The sequence below is a fragment of the Pocillopora damicornis genome, chromosome 10 (genome assembly GCF_964200805.1).
Source record: "Pocillopora damicornis chromosome 10, jaPocDami1.2, whole genome shotgun sequence".
Classification (NCBI taxonomy): Eukaryota; Metazoa; Cnidaria; class Anthozoa; order Scleractinia; family Pocilloporidae; genus Pocillopora; species Pocillopora damicornis.
In genome coordinates, this window is record NC_142679.1 from 1931729 (window position 1) to 1940000 (window position 8272).

General features: G+C 38.4%; 1 pseudogene; it reads left to right on the forward strand.

Moving 5' to 3' along the window:
* Positions 1-6011: 6011 nt before the first annotated feature.
* Positions 6012-7804, forward strand: LOC149038417 (uncharacterized; annotated as a pseudogene).
* Positions 7805-8272: the final 468 nt, after the last annotated feature.

The following is an 8272-nucleotide window of genomic DNA, read 5'->3' on the forward strand; positions in this document are numbered from 1 at the left end:
CATCTGTGTAATTATCTGACTGAAACAATTAGCCATATTCAGAGCGAGGGATATTTGACCGATATTAAAAAAAAGGTGTGTTTCTTAGCACCAATGTAGTTTGAGATAAACGATCGCATGATAAATGGCGGTGGAGACTAACAGAACAAATCTAAGTCAACTAGACTTAATTAAAAGAGTTAGAAAAGTGTAAGTTCTTTTTCATTTAATTTCGTGACCACTAAAGCTAAGGATTATTACAACTTTAAGTTCTTGACGATATCCAAATGTTATGTTTTTGTTTGAGTTCCTTTTTTAATGTAACTTAAATGATTAATTACATAATTTGGTAAGTTTGAAAAGTGACATCGTAAAAACATTGTGAAAGATACGGAAATAGGAGAGCTCTGCCCGCAAGGAACGGTGCCTTCAATCACACGAGTGCGTAATAATCTTATTCTATGAGTTTCCAAGAAAAAATTATCACTAGCCCATGATAATTGTAATTAATTCAATTTTGAAGTGGGGAGACCTGAGAAGACTTAATTGTTGCCAGCAACATGTTCTTTAAGTGAAGGGCATTTTGCACGGGTGATCTGTACCCAAAACAACCATTCATGACTTAACGTGTCGATTCAACTTAGGATTACACCCAGTCTCTCACGGTTTCATTTCAACATAAGGCAAGTGAAAACACTACAATAAAAGCATACAACCAAAGGTAAAACATATCTCAAATTGTATCATCCTCTAAATTTATTCCATATTTTATTGCTTTTGCGAGAAAACATATCACATCAAAATGTGTCTTCCAAATTTACCACCACGTTGGTAGTTTACGCTCCAAAACAACTACCCATTATTATGTTAACTGAGATTCGCTCCAGCGAAATATACCCTTCAATTGTCATGTATAAAAAATATAGATTGAAAAATACTATAAATGAAAAATAAATTTTTACAACGAAATACGTACAGTGCTTTTGATTTCAACAGTGTTCAGCTTACTAGATTAGCTATATGCAAAAAGACAACTGGAGATATATTTATCCATTTCTACCCTGACTTAATTCTCGATGCCCTTTACGTGTCTCAGAAATCTGCGTAATTATCCAACTGAAGTAATTCATTTTGCATAATTTCTACGAGGAATGTACTTGACTATAATGCTAAGGGGAACTGTGGTGACAATTAATAAAAGTAGATGTCCTTACCATCTTTTCCGCCAAACAACCATGACGGCCATGTTCTGATAGTGGATGGCAAAAGATTGAAGGAATTTTACAAAGGATTGACTTGGTAGGTAAACCACTTGATATGAGCACAATACGGTGTAAACAGGCATGACACAAACTGATTAATACGACATGCTCACGATGGCGATTTTAGCTAGTTAGTCTCTCACGACGAGGAGTGCGAAAGCTTCCCCAAGGTGCTGATGTTTTTCTCAAAATAACCTGTCAGTAGTGATCAAATGCGACCATTATGCTCTTTTCTAAGACTTCCGTAATTCCACGAATTATTTCATGAGTCGCCGTGGATCATAAACAGCTTAGCTTAAACTCGAAACATCACCGCTGAGCCGAAATATACCGGTGCCATAAAGACGTATGAATGTCCCGGATGGGAAACGTTCCCTAGTCCTGCAAATGATTTTGAGCAAAACCCCAATAGGCGGAGCAAAGATAGCGGTTAATAATTTACCTTTCTTGTTTTTTTCGTTGTATACTGGGTAAATGGAATAAACCGCGATGAAACCAAGAATATAGCACAAATAGCTTGGGAGAACACTGTAAGAATAATCTGCCTCGTTGTCTCCTCGAATGACCGACCGAGAAATGATTAAAAAGATATACTTGTTAAGATATATTAGACAGCGTTCTCCTTTTCAGGCGGTAACCGGTAACATTTACTGCCTGTAGTACCTTTCGTTACCGTTTAAAATTGCTTGGAATTCTTGAAAATTCAACAGGTAAAAGGATTGCTTTACCGGTTTGAAAATTTATTTTACCTGTCATGCTTAAAATAAGGGAGAACACTGTAAAAACGAAACAAAGGGACGGCCGCAAGTGCTGGTGACCCAAATGCATTTAAGGCTTGTAAACCAACACGACAAAGAGCATCCAAGCAATGCGCAAAGAAAGTGGCCAGAAAGAGCTTTCTGTCTAACCCCATTACTTGATAAGGACGAAATAGGAATAGCATATTCACAGGGAACCATATATAATAAGTAGTGCAAGATGCAATTTTAGAAATATATCTCAATCATTGTCATTTTATTGGAATTAATTCCCTGGGCCAGGACTGCATGGTAGTTAAGTGCAGTTTTGTAAGAGAGATCAGTGAACAACACGAAAAGAGAGCCTGTGATGGTGGCTGTTAGAAGTGAAATTAAAGCCCCAATGTACATCGATTTACAAAATGTGCGGAAAGCGGATGGTATGAGTTGCTTCGAAGCCATATCCTCATCTTCATCTTGCTGATCATGGCATCACAGCAAGAGTTCTTGATGACGGATAAAAATACCATGTAAATATGGCTGATTTTGTTTTGCGCATATTTTCCCGCTCGACCCGTAGGCTTTGATTTGTACGAGGAATCATGCATGATAATTTTAGCACCAAAAAACCTCTTGTTTTCATTGTCACCCATCGTACTTCATTTGATCATATCAATATGTAATCACTTGACTTCATCACTAAATAAAAACCACTAAAGCACAGTTTAAAAGCCACGAACTACATCCTCTGAGGTGGGCGAGTGTTAGTTTTAAACGTGGAAGAAGGAAGCGCGAACAATCTACGATGCAATTGGAGGAAACCTTCCAACAAAGTGCTTAGTCTTACACTATCCCTTGACCCCACATTTCGTGACTATTCTATTCAGAAATACATACATTCGCTTATGTTTAAGCAATTTTTAATTGAATGTCGAAAGTAATCCGTGAATGCTTTGTGTTTCCTTCACTTCGCTCTTTGACTGGTCCATTTACTGGTTTAATTTACGTTTTCAACCCAGTTGTTAACACTAAATTACCGTCTATAAATCTCACAATTAAGACGTGGTGTAGGAAGATAACAAAAAGCTCTATCCCTTCTATTGCTGTATTCTTGAAATATGAACTCATCGACAAGATGAAAATATCATCCTCGACCAGTACTTTCCAGTGGATTGTAGCCAAAAGACTCCGCTGAAAATTCAGGTTCTTCAAGATTGTAAAGCTCTGTTACGCCTCGTGTGAAATTGAACACAATGTGATCAAACACCTCTATCAGTGTTCTGCTACTCATCAGTATTCGCCCGTCCACTGACCGACTGTGAGTGAGGCGTTTAAAATTTAGATACAAAATGCAATCTTTCCTAATAGCTGCTATCTTTTAGTTAAATTTATACCTGGAAAGTGAAAATACATCCATAATGAAAGTGATTACGTGGCAAACTCCAGCCTGAGTAAATTTTTGTATACTCAGCGTTTTCAGCGAAATCAATGCAGTTCATATCCATTTTGGCTGCTCTTGATGCTCAGTCGAGTGAGAAGGGAAAAGTTTCGAGACAATGGCCGCTTTTTTTTCCTAATCTTAATAGCCTCAGTGGTGTCAGTCGCTCTTAACCTGTCAAATTATAACCAAACGACACACACGAAAAGCCATACACTGCATAAGGACAAATAGTCCGTGAGGGAAATAGCGCTTAGAATTATATGAAGGTGCACACTTGCATACGCTGGAAGAGAATCATTTTGCTTACTTTGTTAAACACGTGGTCAATTCTCAAAAGCCCTTAAGGCCACTTCGCTTGGAAGCACAGCTTATGACACGAAGCAACTCATGAAACAAATAATTAAATGTTTTTGTCTATAATTGAATAGTATGGCGGTCTGTATTTAAAGTCTGAATTTTAATGAAAACAGGCAGGTTTAAAATTTAACAACTATGACATGAACTCTTGGAAAATAACTGGTGACCAAAAACATTTATCTGTTCATATCTCGATGTTTCTGCATCTCTGAATTGTCAGGAACTAAGTTTAAAGTAGATGATTCGTTCTAGAGAGAGTGTGCCCCCTTACCAGCCTCTCAGTGCACTTATGAAAAGCAGAAGAAGAAACTATCACGTCACTAAACTCTTCCAAGTTCTGCGGATCATAGCAAACTTTATTCATGAATAAAACTGTCTCTCGAGTCAACAGAACCTCGTAGAGAAGCAAATGATCGAAAGTTTTTTTTTCAACTTAACAGTTACACAAAAGAACTGAATGCTCATTGGGTAAAGGTATCGAACTGTTTAATTGCCGTAGAAAACTAGAAACCATTACCAAACAAATGAAATCCTGTCATCTTGAAAGCATCTGAAAGGATGTGTTGAAATAAGTGGTTAAAGATGATCGCGCAACTTTCGAAAGTACTTACAACTTACTCTACGAATAAATTCATATCGAGCCAATCTCTGATGTCTCATATCCGTTGTACACGATTTTATCTACATATAGCGCGCTCCAAATTCACTTTCTTGGAGGGTTTAGAATGATAAATTTACTACAATTCCAGTATCTATATGCATATCAGAATTAAGTATTAACTCTTGTCATTTTTTATTAAGAAGAAAGGCGCGTGCATGAGCGAACGCCCTGTAAACGGAAAACAACGGCGTCCGTACAAGCTCTTTTTTTTATTGTGCCAAGGACTGTCTAAAAGTTTTCCGTTGTCGCTTGTCGCAAATAGACCTCGGATTATGAAAAGAATGAAAGACTTCTTGCCTTCCACTAGCTGAGCGGGTCGATTTTGTTCTCCTCGTTGCCACATTTCGCTGGATGCAACATGTCAAAGATCTTGATCAATACACGCCCATTAACCCAAGGAAGGCTTAAAGACTGCCGGCATTTTGTTTTTTAGAAGTTCTCTATGTGGAAGGCATTTCGCACGGATGACCTTTACACTCATCAAAGCGCCCTTGCACAACTTCCAAGAAAGTTGCTGTCTTCCAGAGAGCCATTGGACACAGATTAGCCATTGCAACAAAAATGTGTCTTTTCCATCTTTTGCGCCAAACAGCCATAACTGCTATATTCTGAAAGCGAGTCTCGATGGCCAAGGATACGCCGGTGAAAAACCATTCAATCACCAGCGCAACTACGGTATGAATAACAAACTCCTGAAGCAGCTTTAAAAGTGGAATGTTTTGCATGTAAGTGAACTGATACAAGTACAAGACGCCGTTAACAGATACAATAGCAGTTGATTCACATAACATGCTTAAAACAGCAGTATCAGCCATTAGTCTCTCGCGGCGAGGAGTGCGAAAACTTCCCCAAGGAGCTGATCTCCTTTTCAAGATTACATGACAAATATGATCAATGAAGACCACGGTGCTTCGTTCTATTAAGAGTTCATCTGACAAATACTTTTGAGCCGTTTCAATCATCGTGTATAAATGAAAAACGATTTGCATACGTAAGCATTTTGCAAAGAGGAAGTGAAGTTCCGTCATACACGACAATTATCTCTTTGCCAAAGAAATCAGTATTTTTCGCGACTAAATGTTACAGAAGAGGTTTTTGGTGAAATGTTTGCCTTAAAGAACAAAATCCTTAACTCAAAATCGGCGAAGAAGTGAGTGATATTCTATTTGTTCAATGAGGTGTAGTAATTTACTTTCAGACCTACACTCAATCATGGATATTAAAGAACAATGCGCCTAAAATCAGAGAAAGCAAAATAGTATGTCCCGCCTGATACATTACCAAGTAGTGTCCATGGCTTAGATTACATCTGACAATCTCTGGAAAAACGAAAGTATTGATTACTGACTAGTCAGTAATCAGTAGATAGAAATATATGCAACTAATAACGTTGATCGTCAACATCTTTATTCTCCAACTTTCACCGGACAAGTGGAGTAATCAATACTTTCGCTAACATGCTGATTGTTTTTGCTTTGTTAGCATTTTCACTTTCAAAACGTTATAATAAAAAACCTGCAGCTTATCGGAAACATGTTCATTCGGTATCGAAGATTTCGAGTGTTCACTCGAAGACTCTATAGCGGACAATGAATAACAGTTTCCTGATTGAAGTTTTTGCTCGTGTTTCATTCAGCTTCACACGCAGCATGGCAGAGCATTACGACCCTGATGAGCCTGAGGTGGAGATCTTCGGATGTAACGACAGCTTAAACAGTGAGGGTCGAGAGTGGAATTGTCAGCCCGTTGATAAACCTATTTACCAGGAATATTCACCGCCATCGGACGACGAATATGATCTCTTGTCAATCGGTAATTCTCGAGTTAAATACCGGGTCATTGGCGCTAGCTCACCAGATGAAGATGAAGACCAACAGCAAGATGAAAATGACGAAATGGCTTGGAAGCGATTCAGACCATCCGTTCTTCGCACAGTTTGTCAATCAATGTACATCGGCGCATTGATTTCACTTCTATTCGCTGTCATCCTCGGCCTTTCTTACGTCATGATCGCTTACGTCTCTTACGAAACGACACGCAACTGCCAATTTCACCCGAAGGAGACAATCCCAGTTAAAATACAGTGGATCAGAACATTGTCTCAAGTGATAGGTGATGCCTTTCTTTATGTGTGGTTCTTTGTAGAAATGCTTTTTCTTTTTCGACCGTATCAGTTAAAGGGTGTGAAAAGAAAACTCATTATTGTTGTTTTTGTCCTGTTCTGTGTGGATGCAGTGTATCGTGTTGTCCTTCAAGTCTTTGTAACATCTCATTCCCAGCTTTCTGTGACTCAGAAGATTCCTCTCAACATTATATCTCTAAGTAGCATATGTTGGAAAGTTTATCTTCTGACAAATCACTTCCGGAACCTGTTGAGGAGAGCGACTTAATTTATAAAATTGACAACATCCTACAGCTTTACTTTCTTTATTGGCATCTCTGCAGCATCGTTTATTTATCCAATGTACAACAAACAAACTGAACATGGAAAACTCCTTATTGCACTCTTCTCACCTCTCTCTGAAGTTGTCTTTAAGGTAGTCTTACGATTTTGCACTTAACGCCTGAAGAAAATTGTTCATCCGGGATACTCATACGTCTTGTTAGTGCCGTTGTATTTTGGATCAGTAGTTATGTTTCGGGTAATGCAGGCGGAGCTTGAAAACCTCAAATTTATCGCTGTTCTTGGAATAATCCACGGCGCGATAGAAGTTTTAGAACGAAGTGCCATGGTCTTTATTGATCATATTTGTCATGTAATCTTGAAAAGAAAATCAGCTCCTTGGGGAAGTTTTCGCACTCCTCGCTGAGAAAGACTGATGGCTGATATCGTTATTATAAGCATGTTGTCTGAATCAACTGCCATTGTGTCTGTTAACGGACTGTTGTACGTATACCAATTCATTTACTTACAAAACATTTCATTGTTGAGGCTGCTTTAGGAATTTGTTATTCATACCTTAGTTGCGCTGGTTATTGAATGGTTTTTCACCGGCGTAACCCTGGCCATCGAGACTCGCCTTCAGAATATCGCGGTTATGGCTGTCTGGCGCAAAAGATGGAAAAGACACATTTTGGATGAGATAACCAACCTGGTTCCATTGGCTATTTGGAGGACAGCAAATCTCTTGTAAGCTGTGCATGGGTGCTTTGATGAGTCTAAAAGTCACCCTTGCAAAATGCCCTTTACGTAGAGAACTTCTAAAAACTAAATGCCGGCAGTCTTTCAGCCTTCCTTGTGTTAATTGACTTGTGGTGGTGTGAGAGATTGTTGACATATTACACTTACCGGTTATTATTATCCAACTGCACAAAGTAGAGTACAAATAACGCGCGAATAGAGCACAAACATCCTGCGATATTGTACGGTTATTTGGACAGTTGGTTATTTTGTATTATAAAAAAAAGCTGTTTAACTAGTTGATTGTGCTCGTTATGCTTCTCTATCCGCTTTGCTTTTCGCCTCGTGAGAAATGAGCAGAAAGACTAAGCAGGTAGCAGTTAGATAATAAATAACGTATTAGACGTTTTGGTGTGTAGTATCGCTGAGTATTTTTACTTGTTGTATTTTGATGAGCCCTACGGGCTCGTCAAAATACGGTACAACTCGTAAAAATACTCAGCGATACTACACACCAATAACGTCTAATAAGATATATGTATTAGTACCAGCATGTTTCCGAGTGCAATTCGGAGTTAATAAGCACCAGTAAATTTTTCAAAGACGACAAAATTTACGATTTACTTATTACACCAAACTGCTTGAAAAAGATACCGTATATCTCATTTAATCTAGACATGCCGTGTACAGACAGAAATTGAAGTACATTTGTAA